Source organism: Loxodonta africana, chromosome 10 (assembly GCF_030014295.1).
Source record: "Loxodonta africana isolate mLoxAfr1 chromosome 10, mLoxAfr1.hap2, whole genome shotgun sequence".
Taxonomy (NCBI): domain Eukaryota; kingdom Metazoa; phylum Chordata; class Mammalia; order Proboscidea; family Elephantidae; genus Loxodonta; species Loxodonta africana.
Window position 1 is genome coordinate 113,571,977 of NC_087351.1, and position 18,179 is coordinate 113,590,155.

Consider the following 18,179-nt stretch of genomic DNA (forward strand, 5'->3'; position numbering starts at 1 on the left):
CACTCCATAGCGTTATAGGGTAATAAAAATGTGCTAATCTGAAGCTTAAGCCAAAAAAACCAAACCCGTTGTCACTGAGTTGATTCTGACTCATAGCAACTCTACAGAACAGAGTAGAACTGCCCCATAGGGTTTCCAAGGAGCAGCTGGTGGATTTGAACTGCTGACCTTTGGTTAGCAGCCAAATGCTTAACCACTGTGCCACCAGGATCCCTATTTGAAGCTTAGATACATGTTATTAAAACTCAACAGTAACCACAGCAATGGTTTAGAACATAGACCAACTGAGTAATTTTTTTAGGGAGAGTTATTTTATCACTGACATTACTTAGAAGGGCTGGCACACGGTGACAATAAAAAGGAAACCGACTTGCAGTCAGCTTTATTATGTTTTTCAGTTCTTTATAAACAATGTACCTGGGAAGATGGCTTCTACCACTCCCGCCCTTGGTGCACCACTGGCTGATCCCACACACCCCTCCAGCTGCTGCCTCACTTCTCTGCTCCCTTTCACAGCAAAACCCCTCTGCTTCCTCATTCCCCATTCTTTCCTTATAAAGTATTGGTCTTGTTAAATATTGAGAATAGACAAAAGAGTGTTTGTTAAAATGCATAAGGTATAAAGAACAACACTACACAAACCCTCATATCCTCCATGCTGTTTAAGAAAATAAGACTATACCACAACACTGAAGCCCTCTGTGGACCCTCTCACCCCTGCCTTCCCTCCCTCCCCTCCCTTCCCTCCAAGGCCTTTACTCTTCTTAATTTTCATTCATTTATCATTCTCTTGGTGTTCTTTACTGTTTTACGACTGTGGCCCTCAGCATTATTACATGGTTTCATTTTGCATGTTTTTGAACTTCATGTAATGGAGTAAATATGTGGGTTTTCTTCTGGCCTCCGTTTTTTTTTTTTGCCTTGCGTGATGTTCCTGAGACTTATCCATGTTGCTGTGAGCAGCAGCTCTTTCTTTTCCACTGCTGTGTAGCTTTCTGCTGTATGACTCCCCCACAATTTATGGACTTGTTCTTTTGCTGGCAGAATGTGGGTGGTTTCCAGTTTTTTGTTATAACAACAGTGCTGCTTATTCAAGGCCATTCTTGTTCATGTCTTCTGTGCTCATGGGCCAGAAATTCTCTAAGGTATAAAATAAACCCTAGGGTAGGACTGCTGGGTCATAGGATATTCATTTCTTCAACTTTACTACATAATGTCAAAGATGATTTGGCTAATTTAGACTCCCAGCTGTGTGAAGATCCCATTGTTTTGCATTCTCATTGATAATTAGAATTGTTATTGTCCAGAAATTAAAAAAAAAATTCTTTGGCCTTCATATATGAATGATGTCATGACAAGGCACAGGATTTTGTGCTCGCCCCCTTTTCTCCTCAATAGAATCTCAAACATTTCCATATTGAAAATGTACAAGTTTCCTGCAGCATTGTTGTGGTTAGCTGCTGTCAAGTTGTCCCCCGACTCATGGCAACCCCACGCACAATAGAATGAAACACCGTCTGGTCCTGCAACATCCCCCTGACTGGTTGCAGGTTGGACCACTATGATCCACAAAACTTGTTCAGCATCACAGGAACACACAAGCCTCCACCGACAGACAGGTGGTGGCTGCACCTGAAGTATATTGGCCAGGAATCAAACTCAGATCTACCACATAAAAAAAAAAAAACCACATGGAAACTGAGAATTCTGTCGCTGAAACACCAATGCTTGGTGAAATTTCTAAATTCTGGGGAAAGTGTTGCTTTCAAAACTCCAGACAGAGAAAACAAGTTAACTTACTAAGAGAATCTAGACCAAAATCAGACTTCACATTTCTCACCCTGAAAGCCAGAAGGCATAGGAACAATGTAATCATTACAATCCTGTAAGGTCAGTACTACCGTTCACCCCACATTTTGTTGTCATTGTTTTTAGGTGCCATCAAGTCGGTTGTGACTTTTAGCGACCCTATGTACCACAGAGTGAAACACTGCCCTGTCCTGTGCCATGCTTACAACCGTTGTTATGCTTGAGCCCATTGTCGCAGCCACTGTGTCAATTCATCTCATTGACTGTCTTCCTCTTTTCCACTGACCCTGTACTTTCCCAAGCATGATGTCCTTCTCCAGGGATTGATCCCTCCTGACAATATGTCCAAAGTGTGTAAGATGCAGTCTTGCCATCCTTGCTTCTAAAGAGCATGCTGGCTGCACTTCTTCCAAGACAGATTTATTCATTCTTTTGTCAGTCCATGGTATATTCAATATTCTTCACCAACACCACAATTCAAAGACATCAATTCTTCTTCGGTCTTCCTTAGTCATCGTCCAGCTTTCCCATGTATATGAGGCAACTGAAGTTCTCTTCACTTTCAGCAAGCAAGGTTTTGTCATCTACATAATGCAGGTTGTTAATGAGTCTGGCAGTTCCCTGTCGATATACTGCTGCAGCCGCTTTCGAAAGATCTCCAGCAAAATTTTTCTTGCGTGTGATATTAATGATATTGTTTGATAATTTCCACATTTGGTTGGATTGCCTTTCTCGGGAATAGGCATAAATATGGATCTCTTCCGGTCAGTTGGCCAGGTAGCTATCTTTGGAATTTCTTGCCATAGAAGAGTGAGATGAGAAAAAGAAGAGGTTGAGTAATTTCTTTAAGGTTACAGACCTAGTGAGTAATTGATGATTCAAACATAAACTGCCTGACTCCAGAATATACACTTTTAACTATTTTACTCTCCTGAGGTTGGAATATAAGAAAACTGTTTAAATATTTAAAGGCTTTTTATCCAAAGTGAACAGCAAACATATTCTAAAGCCACTGTCATTAAAATCAGGACCAAGATAGGGATGCCTATTATTACCACTATCATTCAACACTATTCTAGCTAATGCAGTAATTAAATAAAGACAATGTAAGTATGTAAAAAGAAGAGAGAAAATCACCTTTATATTCAGATGACATAATTGCATACCTAGGAAATTTAAGTGATTCAACAAAAAAAGTTAAGGTAACTGGGTATGAGATAAATAAACAATAAGAAAAATAACTTTTCTTTCTATTAGCAATAAACAGAAATGGAAATGAAAAAACCATATCATTCATGATGGGAATAAAACTATTTCTTGAAATATTTTATAATACAAAACCTAGATAAATATTAGATAAATAGAAAGAAACATAGCGTTCCTGGACGGGAAAAATAGTGTCATTAAAATGTCAATAATTTTTAAATTAATATATACATTTAATGCAATTACAATCAGAGCCCCTACATATATTTTTTGAGGGCAAGCTAGACAAAATAATCTCCAAGCTTATATGGAAGAATAAATGCTCAAGCTGTGGCAAGAAAGTTTTGAAGGCTAGTGAAGGGAGACTTGCCCTACCAGATATTAAAACTCCTGTAAAGCCTTTATAAATCAAGTTAACTGGCACAGCAATCAATGAATATTGACCAGAGGGAAGAAAGCACCTAGTAATAGAGCACCAAAACACAGGAAGCAAGAACTGACAGAAATAAAGGGAGAAACAGGCAATCCAACAATAATAGTTGGACAATTCGACACGCCACTTTTAATAATGGATAAAACCACCAGGCGGAAGAGCAACGAGAAAATAGAAGAGTTGAACAACACTATAAGCCAACCAGACGTAACAGGCGTCTATAGAACATTTCATCCAAGAACAGCAGAATACGCGTTCTTTCCCGAGTGCAAACGGCACATTCTCCAGGATGGACTGTATGCGAGGCCACAGAGCGAATCTTGCTCAATTTAAAAGGATTGAAATAATACAAAATATGTTCTCTGACCGCAGTGGAATGAAATTACAAATCAATAACAGAAAGATATATGGGAAGCTCGCAAATATGAGGAATTAAATGACACACCTCTAAACAGACACCAAAGGTCAAAGAAGAAATCTAAAGAGAAATCAGAAAATATTTTGAGATAAATGAAAATGAAGACACCACACACCAAAATTTAAGGGACAAAGCTAAAGAAGTGCTTAGAGGGAAGTTTATAGCTGTAAATACACATATTAAAAAAAAGAAAGAAAGATATCAAATTAATAACCTAATCTTCCACTTTATAACAACGATTGTAAGGATGGTGCAGGACCGGGCGGTGTTTCGTTCTGTGGTAGATCGGGTCGCTACGAGTGGGAACTGAGTCAGCGGCACCTAACAACAACATCGACAATCTTCCACTTTAAGACACTGGAAAGAGACGAGCAAACTAAACTTAAAAAGAGCAGAAGGAAGAAAATAAAGGTTAGAGCAGAAATTAATGAAATAAAGAATAAAAAACAATAGAGAAAATCAATGAAACCAAAACCTGGTTCTTTGAAAAGATGAACAAAAGTGACAGACCTTTATCTAGATTGACCAAGGATGGGGGCCGGGGGGGAAGGGAGAGAAGACTCAAGTTACCAGAATTAGAAATGAAAGCTGAGATATTAGTACCAGCCTTAAAGAAACAAAAAGGATCACAAAGGGACATTACGAGCAATTGTATGCCTGTAACTTAGAGAGATGAAATGGGCAAAATCCTAGAAAGGCACAAATTACCAAAACTGACTGAAAAAACAAAATACGCAGTCTGAACAGCCCTGTAACAAGTAAAGAGACTGAATTAGTAATAAAAAAATTACCCACAAGGAAAAGCCCAGGCCCGGGTGACTTGACTGCTAAATTTTACCAAACATTTAAAGAATTAATACCAATTCTTCACAAACTCTTCCAAAAAATTGAAGAGGAGGGAACACTTCTGGATTCATTCTACAAGGCCAGTATTACCATAATACCAAAACCAGACAAAGATATAATGAGAAAACTACAGGCTAATATCTCTTATGAATATGGATGCAAAAATTCTTAGCAAAATGCTAGCAAACAAAATCCAGCAACATGTTCCATATTTTTACAAAAATAATGCATGCCAGCTGTACCCTCTCCACGCTAGGTATTTTCGTAAGCGCACTAGGCTAATGTTTTTTTACAGCAACATACGGGAGATGATTGCGAGGGTGCCTCTTGGGGGAAGGGCACGGCCAGCAAGCAAAGTCAGAAAGCATGTGTTATTTGTGTAAAAATATGGTCAAAAGAATTATATACTATGACGAAGTGAGACTTATCTCGGGAATGCAGGGGTGGTTTAACATCCAAAAATCAATTAATGTCATACAACGTGTTAATAGAATAAAAACCAAAACCTCATGATCATCTCAACAAACACAGAAAAAACGTTTAATGAAATCCAACACAAATTCATGATAAAAACACCAACAAACTAAGACTAGAACAGAATACCTTCAACTTAATGAAGCGCACCTACAAAAAACCCACAGATAACATCATACTTTATGGTGAAATACTGGATTCTTTTCCCCTAAGATCAGGAACAAGGCAACAATATCCACTCTTGCCACTTCTGTTTAACATTTTACTGTACGTTCTAGTCAGGGCGATTAGGCAAAAAATAGAAATAAAAGGCATCTAGACTGGATGTCTCTCTATTCACAGATGGCATGATCCTGTACATAGAAAATCCTACGGAATCCACTAAAAATCCATTAGAATTAAAAAATGAGTTCATCAAGGTTGGAGGATATAAGATAAATATGCAAAAATCAATTGTATTTCTACACACCTGCAATGAACAATCCACAAATGAAATTAAGAAAACAAATCCATTAAAAACAGCATCAAAAGAACATAAGGCTTATAAATAAATTTAACAAAAGAAGAGAAAAACTTATAGTCTGAAACTACAAAACATTGTTGAAAGAAATTTTAGAAGATGTAAATAAGTAGAACAATGTCTTACACTCATGGATTGGAAGACTTAATATTGTCAAGATGGCAATACTCCTTAAGTTGATCTATATGTTAAATGCAATCCCGATTAGAATTCCAACTGACTTCTTTGTAGAATTAGCAAGTTGATTCTAATACTCATATGGAATTGAAAGGGACCCAAAAGTGCCAAAACAATCTTAAAAAAAGAAGACAAAAGTGGAGGATTCACACTTTCCAATTTCAAAACTTACTACAAAGCAACACTAATAAAGTTGTGTGGTTCTGGCATAAGGATAGACATACAGACCAAAGGAACAGAATTGAGAGTCCAAAAATAAGCGCACCTGTCTATGGTCAACTGATTTTCAACAAGGGTGCTAAGACTATTCAGTGGAGAAAGGAATAGACCTTTCAACAAATGGTACAAGAACAACTGGATACCCACATGCAAAGCAATGAAGGTGGGCCCTTACCTCACACCATATACAAAAATTAACTAAAAAATTAATCAAATACCTAAATGTAAGAGTTAAGACTCTTACAAGAACACACGGAATAAATCTTCATGTCCTCAGGTTTGGCAATGAATTCTTAGATATGATACCAAAAACATAAGCAACAAAAGAAAAAAAATTGACTTCATCAAAATTTAAAAAAAAAAAATGCTTCAAAAGACGCTATCAAGAAAGTGAAAAGACAACCCATAGAATGGGATAAAATATTTGCAAATCATATCTGATAATGCAATAATAAAAAACAAATAACCCAATTAAAAATGGGCAAATGACTTGAATAGACATTTATCCATATATATATACATATACGTGTGTATATATATATGTGTGTGTGTGTGTGTGCATACTAGAAGAGGACTTGAAGGCTGAAGATCAAAGACCACAGCCTTCAGTATGAATTACACCTTACCATAAAGGAAACGAAAATCCTCACAATTGGAACAATAAGCAACATCATGATAAATGGAGAAAATACTGAAGTTGTCAAGAATTTCATTTTACTTGGATCCACAATCAACAACCATGGAAGAACCAGTAAAGAAATCAAACGACGTATTGCATTAGGCAAATCTGCTGCAAAAAGTCCTCTTTAAAGTGTTCACAAGCAAAGATGTTACTTTGAGGACTGACCCAAACTATGGTATTTTCAGTTGCCTCTTATGCACGTGAAAGCTGGACAATGAATAGGGAAGATTGAAGAAGAATTGATGCCTTTGAATTATGGTGTCGGCGAAGATTATTGAACATACCATGGACTTCCAGAAGAACAAACAAGCCTGTCGTGGAAGAAATACAGCCAGAGTTCTCCCTGGAAGCATGAATGGTGAAACTTTGTCTCACATACTTAGGACAAGTTATCAGGAGGCACCAGTCCCTGGAGAAGGACATCATGCTTGGTAAGGCAGAGGCTTAACGAAAAAGAGGAAGACCCTTCATGACATAGATTTACACAGTGCCTGCAACAATGGTCTCAAACATAGCAACGATTGTGAGGATGGCGCAGGACTGGGCAGTGTTTTGTTCTGTTGCACATAGGGTGGCTATGCGTAGGAACCGACTCAACGGCTCCTAACAATAACGACGACATATATATAGCCAATAAGCACATAAAAGATGCTTGGTACCATCAGTCATCAGTGAAATGCAAATCAAAACCACAATAAGGTATCGCTTCATACCCATTAGAATGGCTAGAATTAAAAAGTCAGACAATAACAAGTGTTGGTGAGGATATAGAGAAATTGGAGGCTTCACATACTGCTGATGGGAATGTTAAATGGTGGAGCTGCTTTGGAAAACAGTCTGGCAGTCCCTCAAATGATTAAACGTAAGAGTTATCATAAATGACCCAGCAACTTTACTCCTAGGTATACCACCAAATGAAAACATTTATCCACACAAAAACTTGTATGCTAATATTTATAGTTGCACTATTCATAACAGCCAAAAGGTGGAAATATCTGAAATGTCCATCAACTGGTGAACCGATAGATAAAATATGGTATATCCATGCGATGGATTACTCGGTCATAAAAATGGATGAAATACTGATACAGGTGACAACATGGATGAACCTTGAACGTATATATGCTAAGTGAAAGAAGCTAGTCACTAAAGACCACACATTTATATGATTCCATTTATATGAAATGTCCAGAATAGGTAAATCTGTAGAGACAGAAAATAGATTTTATGGTTGCTTTTTTTTTTAGGGCTGGGGAGGCGGGGAGGAGGAGGAGGAAGGGAAGGAGCTAAAGGGTATGGGGTTTCTTCTAGAGACGATGAAAATGTTCTAAAATTGACTGTGGTGATGGTTGGACTTACCTGTGAATACACTAAAAACCATTTAACTGTACACTTTAAATGGGTGAATTGTATGGCATGTGAATTATAGCTCAGTAAAGCTGTTAAAGAAAATGAATTGGAACAATACATTGACCTAGAAAAACTTTTAGGCTAAATGTTTATGTGAAAAAAGAAAGTTGCAGAGTAACATGGAAATAGAAATTAATTTATATAGGTATGTGTTCGTATACAGAAAAGTGAGGAAGTGCCCTTCCTCTTCACATTGTTAACATGGGTTATCTCATGGGATTGGACGGGGGTGGGAGGAGCTTTCAGGTGTTTAAATCTAGTTTTATTGTTTGAATTGTTATAATGAGCATGTAGCATTTTTGCATTTAAAAAACAAAGAATTTTTAAAAGAGGGCAGGGCTTGGGGGCTCTCTTCATTTTGCTCTTTTATCATCTACTGTCAGGTATCTTAACTATCTTCTGTAAAGGTCTTCCTTTCCAGCCCCCAAATTTGTTGGCTAACCATATTCTCTAAGCAGCTAGGAAAATTCTGTTGAAGGCTGGGTATTTTGACAGCGAGGGATAAGAGAGGCCCTTGCTCTTCTGGCCTGGGGAGTGAAGCGTGTGATGGCAAGGATGAGGATGCTGATTGCGATGGCGATGGGGGTGGAGGAGGAGAAGAAGAAAATGGAGGAAGAGGAGGAGGACTAATGGCGTGTTGAAATCTCCAGGTGCCAACACACATTTTCCTTCCCCGTCCAACCTCACTGAAGGCCCACACTAAATTCCAAGGGTAGATAATATCTCCAATTTACAGATTTGGAAACTGTGGTAAGCAAGGTTAAGTGACTTCTATAGGGCCCACAGCTAGGAAGTTGTAGAGTCCAGATCTGAACCTGGGTTAGTCTAGCTTCATCCCCCGCTTTAGCTTCCAGCTCCTTCAAACATCACAGATGTTGGGCGAGGTCCGGTGCCCTGCCCTCCTTGCTCCATGTGTCAGGCCTTGTCCCTAGCCTAACCGGGAACTTTTCTAGTTCAAAGCAGTCTTGACTTGGGAAAAAAAATTCCTGGAATTTGTCATCGGTTGAATTGTGTCCCCCGAAAATATGTGTATCAGTTTGGCTGGGTTATGATTCCCAGTATTATGTGATTGTCCGCCATTTTGTCATCTGATGTGATTTTTCTATGTAAATCCTATCGCTATGATGTTGATAGGATGATATTCATGAGATCTACAAGATTAGATTGTGTTTTAAGCCAATCTCTTTTGAGGTATAAAAGGGAGAAGCGAGCAGAGAGATATGGTGGCCTCATACCAAGAAAGCAGTGCCGGGAGCAAAGCACGTCCTCTGAACCAGGGTTCCTGCACAGAGAAGCTCCTAGACCAAGTGAAGATTGATGACAAGGACTTTCCTACAGAGTCCACAGAGGGAAAAAGCCTTCCCCTGGAGCTGGCACCCTGAATTTGGACTTCTAACCTACTGCACTGTGAGAGAATAAATTTCTCTTTTTTAAAACCATCCTCTTGTGGTGTTTCTGTTATAGTAGCACTAGATAACTAAGGCAGGACTCTACCACCTTTTTTCTCTGTAGCTTTCTAGTAGTCCCAATCCTTGGTTGCCATGTGGGCGGTCTGCATTATTCAAGCCCATGGAATATTCAGGCTGCTGGGCAGAGGAACTGAGCCTGATGGGGCTGGCTGAGCTGTTCTCTCACAAAAGGCCCCCCAGGGGCTGGGGATGCTGCTGGGCTCAGGGAGGCAGCCTGCTCCTTGCGCTAGGGCAGATGTGCTGTCTGGGCCAGCCCAGGAGGGGGCGTGGGTTGCTTTTGCCTCCTGATGGATGTCCTCATTTGGGAGGAATGCATTATTGAGCACAAGGGCTCTTTCCAACCAGACTCCTGGATGAACCGGCTCAGCTGTGTCCTTGCTGATGGGAGCCCAAAGCTCTGAGGAATCCACCTACAGGTAGAGGTGGCGCAGTACGCGGGGTCTGTGAGGACCTTTCGGGGTGGTGGGCACTGTTCTTTTGGTTCCTGAAAGGAGGGGACCTCCAGCAGGAAAACCTGGAATTTGGGACACTCTCATTTCAGCACTGTGCCAGTCATGTGACTATAGACATGCCAGGGCCACCAGGTGGAAAGCCCTGACCCTCTGTGACAATTCATCTCCCATGAGGTCAGTGTGAACTGGGTCCCCTAGCCAGATGCAGAATGCTAAAGTCCATGGTTCCAGAGCCAGAGAAATCGCCGTTCTTGAACCTTTGACCTCTTGAACCCTTGAGTATGGTTCTGGAGTGCCAAAAGACCATGGGGTACAGTTCTGGAGTTCCACAGTCATGGTTTCAGAATCCTGGTGAGTGGTTCTGGAACCGTGGGGCAGAATCTTCTGACCCTCAGAGCTGGTGGTTCTAGAGCCCTGGGCAATGGTTCTGGAATCTGGTATTCCCCAGTCTGGAAACCTGAGGTCCTTGCTCCCCAGCCCTCTTCTAAGCCTTCTTAGGAAAACGTGGTTTAGGAAGCCCCTGGTGGGAGTGAAGGCAGGTGCCCATACTTCTCCTTACAGGTTTTTTTACTGGAAAGTTCCTGGAACTGTGACACAGCTGCTCAGCCATCAGTCAGTACTGCCACTGCTCCTGGCTTCCCGTGCTGGTTTACATCGGGAGAGAGACTTGAGGTCTTCCCCTCGGCCCCTGCTTGCTCACTCACCTGATCCCTCGTGAGCTCCTGTGCACTCCTCTCCTGGAGAGGAAGCCATCGCTCCCTGTCCCCTCTTCCTCCAACTGCCCTCTGGGCTCTGGTAGACGGAGAGAGTCTGGGGGCTTGGAGGGCTCTGATCTGTGTGGAAGTTCATCTATGTCGTCATCATCTTTTCCTCCCATTTCTCAAACAGGGAATTCAAGGCCCTGAATGCCCTTCTTGGTCTAGACCAGGGTCTCTCATCCTCAGCACGATTGATATCTGGGGCCTAGTAAGCCTTTGTTGTGGGGTCTGCCTGTGCATTGTAGACACAGAGCAGCATCCCTGGCCTCCATTCACTGGATGCCACTTGCTCCTCCAGTGTCACAACCAAAAATGTCTCCAAACATTCCCAAATATCCCCTGGGTAGTCTGGACTTGAGAATCACTGGTGTCTTAAATGAGTTCCTGAGCCCTGTGTTGACCCCCTGCCAACACTTCCTGCTGCCTGGCTGGCCCCACTTCTCAGCCTGAAGATGCCCCCATTAGAGACTCCCCCATTTTACAGAGAAGGAAACAGGTTCAGAGAGTTTAAAGTGACTTGTTCAACGTCACAAAGCAAGTCAATTAGGGCTAGGGTTCAAACTCAGAGCTACATGCTCTCTCTCTCATTCCTGCTGAGATCCTGAGCTCTCTCAATCAGTCATTCAACAAATATTTATGGAGCACCTACTATGGACCAGGCCCTATTTTAGATGCCAAGGAAGCAGCAGTCATGCCCCCTCCTCAGCTGGGCAGGCAACTCAGAGCTATAAAAGTCACCACCAATAATAAAACCAGCTGCTCCCAATTCCCATGGACCCAGGAAACTGGAGCCCAGCCCATTGTAAGCTCTAGGCCTCAACTCAGCCCCTGGGTGCTATATTTCCCAAAGAACAGTGGCCGAAGGGCCAGGGTAGCAGCTCCCTGAGGGTGCTCGGGTGCTTTGCCATTCTCTCACATCCGCTCAGCTGTGAGCAGGTGCCCAGCCTGGGGGTGCAGGCCCAACCCCCCATGAATTACACACATCACTCCTGTTTCTAGATGGTGGCACTGGAGAAATGACAGCTCCCGTTAACTGACACTGCGCCCCAGCCCAGCTGTTCCTCCCACTCTGGCCTCTCCAGGCCTGGAAGGGGCAGGCTTGGCTGTGGAGCACTAGGCTTCTCATGGGCTTATCACTCGTTGGCAGAGAGGAGCCTTCAGTTCACAGCAGGTATGGTGCTGGTGCCCAGCTAGCTGGTCCAGTGCTTGAAACAGAGATCCGGAGGAAACAGGTCTGAAGTGCTGCCGTTTGCCTGCTGCTGTTTCATTTATTGGTATGTACTGTGACACTCATCTCTCAGTCTGTCGTACTGTGATGGTGTGTTGCTGGAAGTTGTGAGCAGTGTCACCCATGGTGGGCAGGTTTCAGTGGAGCTTCCAAACTAAGGCAGGCTAGGAAAAAAGGCCTGGCAATCTACTTCTGGAAATTAGCCAATGAAAACCCTATGGATCACAACAGAATATTGTGTGACACAGCACTGAGCCCCCTGGGTTGGAAGGCACTCAAAATACACAGTGGCCACAACATGGACTCCATCACACCCATGATGGTGACCATAGTGCAGGACTGATGAAGCAGGACAGGGGAGCGTTTCTGCATGGGGTCGCCGTGAGTCAGGACCCACTCAGGTCAGCTAACAACACTGTGAGTCTGTGGACTTCAGAACTCCTCCGTGTTCCCTTCCCCTCCACTCTCCTCCTTCCTCCCGTGTCTTCCAGGAACAGTGCAGCTGCTGGGGCGCCCTCTTCCCTAGTGATGGAACAAGTCCCCACAGGGCACGCAGCCGCTGCTGGGCCACTCGCCCTATTCTGCATAAAACGACTCCCCAAGATCACCGAGGACAGCGACCTCGGAACTCAGCCACTACCTGGACCGGCTGAGAAAAGCGTGCCAAGCTGTGCTCCCTGCAGCGACGCCCCTTCCGGCACCTGGGACCCCGCCTGCTGATTGGACCAGGGCTTGGGGGCGGAGCCAAAGGCAGCCATAGGGTGGGCTCGACTCTGCCCAATAGCAACGCTCCACGCTGGGGTGGGCTCAACTCTGCCCAATAGCAACGCCCCATACTGGAGCGTGGCAGCCTGAGCCAATCAGAGCCTCTCATGGAGGCGCTGGAACTGCTCAGCCGGCTGCGTGCTCACAAGGGCGTCTCTTCTGAGATATAAGATGGCCGCGTGTCCCTGTCGACCCCGCCGGTAGCATAGACGTTTATAAAAGGGCGGCTGGTTGTATGTTGAGACGCCTGCCTGTTGATTCCCAAGGGTATGAATTCATAGGCCCAGGATATCCGAGCCCATCTTTGAAGCTGGAAAATGACCCCACCCAGTCTGTGCTCCAACTTTCCTGCGCATCCAAGTGAACTCGGGGACCCCGCTCCCTTCACCTAGTCCGTGTTTCTGTGGTTGGCAATAATTCGAATGTGTTGTTGAGTGCCATTCAGTCGATTCTGACGCATAGTGACCTCATGTGACAGAGTAGAACCGCCCCACAGGGTTTTCTGGGCTGTAATCTTTGGGGGATGGATAATTTGTTAGGAGCCACACAGTCGAATGCGCTTGCACAGTCAATAAAATACAGGTAAACATCTTTATGGTATTTTCTGCTTTCAGCCAGGATCATTCTGACAGCAGCGGTGGTAACGCTCATTCCACATCCACTTATGAATCCGGCGTGAATTTTTGGCAGGTCCTTGTTGATGCACTACTGCAACCGTTTTTGAATTATCATCAGCAAAATTTTACTTGCGTGTGATGTTAATGATAGTCAATAATTTCCACATTCCTTTGGATCACTTTTCTTTGGATATGAGTATCTTCCAATAGGTTGGCCAGGTAACTTGGATGTAGTCCTAAAATAGTTGTGTTCATGCAGAAACTTTGCATAGACCACAAGGTAGCCATTCAAACAGAACAAGGGATTACTGTGGTGGATTAAAATAAGAAAAAGCGTGTGCCAGGGTTGTATCCTTTCACCACACTTAGTCTGTATGCTGAGCAAATAATCCAAGAAGCTGGACTATATGAAGAAAAATGGTATCAGAATTGGAGGAAGATGAATTAACAACCTACAATATGCAAATGAAACAGTCTTGATTGCTGAAAGCGAAGAGGATTTGATACACTGATGAAGATCAAAGGCTACAGCCTTTAGTATGGATTACACCTTAGCATAAAGCAAACAAAAATCCTTACAACTGGACCAATGAGCAACATCATGATAAATGGAGAAAAGATTGAAGTTGTCAAGGACTTCATTTTACTTGGATCCACAGTTAACACCCGTGGAAGAGCAGTCAAGAGCTCAAGTGCAATGGACAAATCTGCTGCAAAAGACCTCTTTAAAGTGTTAAAAAGCAAAGATGTCACTTTGAGAACCAAGGTGCACCTGACCCAAGCCATGGTCTTTTCAGTTGTCTCGTATGCATTCCAAAGCTGAACAATGAAAAAGAAAGACTGACGAAGAATTGACGCATTTCAATTGTGATATTGGCAAAGAATATTGAATATACCGTGGACTGCCGGAAGAATGACTAAATCCGTCTTGGTCAACAGACATGGCAGGCAGGGCACGTATTCTGGGTGCTGCTTATGTAGGGCGTGCTAATGAGCAGTTTCTGTTGGCCGTCAGTTTTCCTCACCAACTGTGAAAGATCATTCAGCAATTTAAAACTAACTGCCATTTGTGGCCATAGACACTGTTTTCCATAGATAGGCACCTGCTCTTGGAAGAGGTACAGCCAGAATATTCCTTAGAATCATGGATGGTGAGACTTTGTCTAGGTTACTTTGGACTTGTTATCAGGAGGGACCAGTCCCTGGAGAAGGGCATTGTGTTTGGTAAAGTAGAGTCAGCAGAAAGAAGACCCTCAATGAGATGGATAGACACAGTGGATGCAACAGGGGGCTCAAATGTTGCTGATGAGGATGGAGCCCAACTGGGCAATGTTTAGTTCTGTTATACATAAGGTGGCTATGAGTTGCTCGGCATACAGATTGAATAAGTATGGTGAAAGGATACAGCCCTGACACACACCTTTGCTGATTTTTTAAACCATGCAGTATCCCCTTGTTCTGTTTGAACAACTGTCTCTTGGTCTGTGTACAGGTTCTACATGAGCACAATTAAGGGTTCTGGAATTTCCATTCTTTGCAGTGTTATCCACACAGTCAAATGCTTTTGCATGGTCAATAAAATAGCTGTCTTCCAGATTTCTTGGCATAGTCAAGTGAGCACTTCGAGCATTGCAACCGTTTGTTGAAATGTCTCAATTGGTATTCCATCAGTTCCTGTTGTCTTGTTTTTCACCAACGCCTTCAGTGCAGTTTGGACTTCTTCGTACCATCTGTTGTTGATCATCTCCTACCTCCTGAAATGGATGTATGTTGACCAATTATTTTTCGGTACAGTGACCCTGCATTCCTTCCATTTTCTTTTAATGCTTCCTGTGTAGTTCAGTATTTTGCCCATAGCATCCTTCGGTATTGCAATTTGAGGCTTGAATTTTTTTCTTCAGTTCTTTCAGCTTGAGAAATGCCTAGTGTGTTCTTCCCTTTCAGTTTTCTAACTCCAGGTCTTAGCACATTTCATTATGATATTTTGTTTTCTCGAGCCACCCTTTGAAATCTTCTGTTCACCTTCTTTTACTTCATTATTTCTTCCTTTTGCTTTAGCTACTCGACATTCAAGAGCAAGTTTCAGGATTTCTTCTGACATCCATTTTGGCTTTTTTCTTTCTTTCCTATCTTTTTAATGACCTTTTGCTTTCTTCATGTAAGATGTCCTTGATGTCATTCCACAACTTGTCTGGTCTTTGGTAATTAGTGTTCAGTGCATCAAATCTTTACTTGAGATGGTCTCTAAGTTCAGGTGGGATATACTCAAGGTTGTACTTTGGCTGTCATGGACTTGTTTTAATTTTCTTCAGCTTCAGTTTGAACTTGCATACGAGCAATTGATGGTCTCTTCTGCAGTTGGCCCGTGACCTTGTTCTGACTGATATTGTGTTTCTTCATCTCTTTCCACAGATGTAGTCAATTTGATTCCTGTGTGTTCCATTGGGTGAGGTCCATGTGTATAAAAAAAAATTATAGTCACTGTTTATGTTGTTGAAAAAAGGTATTTCCAATGAATAGTTCGTTAGTCTTGCAAAATTCTATCATGCGATCTCTGATGCCATTTCTATCACGAAGGCCGTATTTTCCAACTACTGATCCTTCTGTTTTTCCAAATTTCACATTCCAATCCCCAGTAATTATCAATGCCTCTTGACTGCATATTTGATCAATTTCAGACTGTATAAGTTGGTAAAAAATCTTCAATTTCTTCATCTATTTTGAAGAAATTGATGGCACCGCGTGGGGCAGGGTGTTGTCCTGTTAAGCACGGGGTCATCATGAGTTGGGGACGGACTCAACGGCAGACAACAACGACAACATGACTAACACATGTTGAAGTCATTAGGGCTGGTCACAAATTTCCTAGGTCCCTCTCTGGGTGCACGTTAGGAATGCGGCTCCCTGCCCCTTGAAGTTTGGTGCAGCCAAGCGACTTGCTTCAACTAATGAGATGTAAGTGGTGAATGTCCCTTCCATTTGAAAGTCACCGTGTTCCTTCCCCCACTGGGATGATAATCATGGAAGCACGTATCAGGATGGACACTCTGCCTAATCTGGGAACCCGAGGGCCTGTGATGAGCAGGGCTCCTCTGCCAGCCAGTGGGAGTGAGAAGCGAACTTGTACCATGTTAAGATGCTCAGGGTCTGGGGGTTGTTACCACAATATAACCGATCCTGAGTACTGAAGCATGTGCGTACGGTGTGCGTTGCCAGGCGCAGAGTTGGTGTGCCACAAAGGGCAACGGTAAGCCTCCTGTTCATCTCTTTCCTGGATGCCTGGGGCGCTGTCTAGGGACAATGGAGACATTTTTCTCCAGCTCTTTCCCAGTTGGCTCTGCTGCAGGAAAGCAAGGAAACCCAGACATGAAGTCACCACTTGTTTTCCGTGAGAGAGCAAGAAAAAAGCCACAGCAGTATTGTGTTTGCCTTATTAAGGCTCATTTTCTCATTACAATTTTCGCTCCTAATTGCTAATTTTTCCAGCTTCTCCAAGAGCCATTCTACTTCCGCCTTGTTCTCCCCCATTAAGAGCTGGTGCTTTGAGAAACGGCCACAGATGGGCAAAAGAGAAACACACATGCTTGTTTTTAATTTTACTTAAAATCATCTTCTCTGGGTGCTACTGGGATGGGCAGCTGCCAAGCTCTTATGGCCATGTGGCCAGGAACTCGGCCTTGAGGGGCAGTCCCATGGAGGGACTGGGTCTACTGTTCCACGCCCTTCCTGAGGCCCTGGCCTGGATTTTAAGCCCCAAGAGCACCTGGGCAGAGAGATGTTAAGAGAAACGGTGGTTGAGTTATTGGCTGACAGATTCATTGTGCACCCAGAGCTATGCCTGGGCTGCTTCACTGCCAGCCATGCTCCACTGTCCCCTCAGAGGAGGGAGCAGTTATCACCCGCATTTTTAGAAGGGGAGCATACTCAGAAAACTGGGGAGCTTCTGTCAAGTCTGCTTAGGTGGCGGTGGCCGAGCGGGAACTCCCCCAACTTCTTGCTCTCCATCCCAGGGGCTCCTTCCACACTGCAGGCCTACCCAGACCAGGGAGGAGCCCTTCACAAATGTCGGGACCCTTTCTTGCCCTTCTCATAGCTGGGGTTGAGTTAGCTTCACCACTCGTCGCTGGCCATGGATCCTAAGAAAGTTCCTTCTCTAGGTCTTGGTCCCTACCTTTTAACGAAGGGTAGGATCAGATGATGCCTGTAGGCCTGATATTGTTTTATGGGTCTCCCAGTCACTGCAAGGCAGGGAGGGCAGGGACTTACAGGTGGAATCAGACCGGCAGCCCCAAACTTGAGTTCACATCATAGAGTGGCTTGGCATTCTCATGCTGACTGTGCCCGTGGTGGACTCTGAGCCTCCGCTCTGTCGTCTGTGAGAGGCAGTAATTCCTGTCTCATCTGCAGGGATTAAAAGGTAAGTGGGAAGCTATAGCCCAGTGTCTGGCAGCAATTAAACATGCCAGAAATGGTAGTCACTGCTACTGTTGGTCATCATTGTTCCAACAGAGTTTTCTAGAGCCAGAGAAAGTCACAGCTGTTACAGACCATAAGAGTCTCCTGGTCCAACTGCCAGTGTTTACAGGTTGGGAAGCCAAGGTCAAGAGAAGGGGAATGCTGTGCTCAACCTGGTGCTACAGAGAGTCAGCTGAGCTGAGCGGGGCCTGGCCCCCCAGCTCCTCTGCTGTGCTTCTCC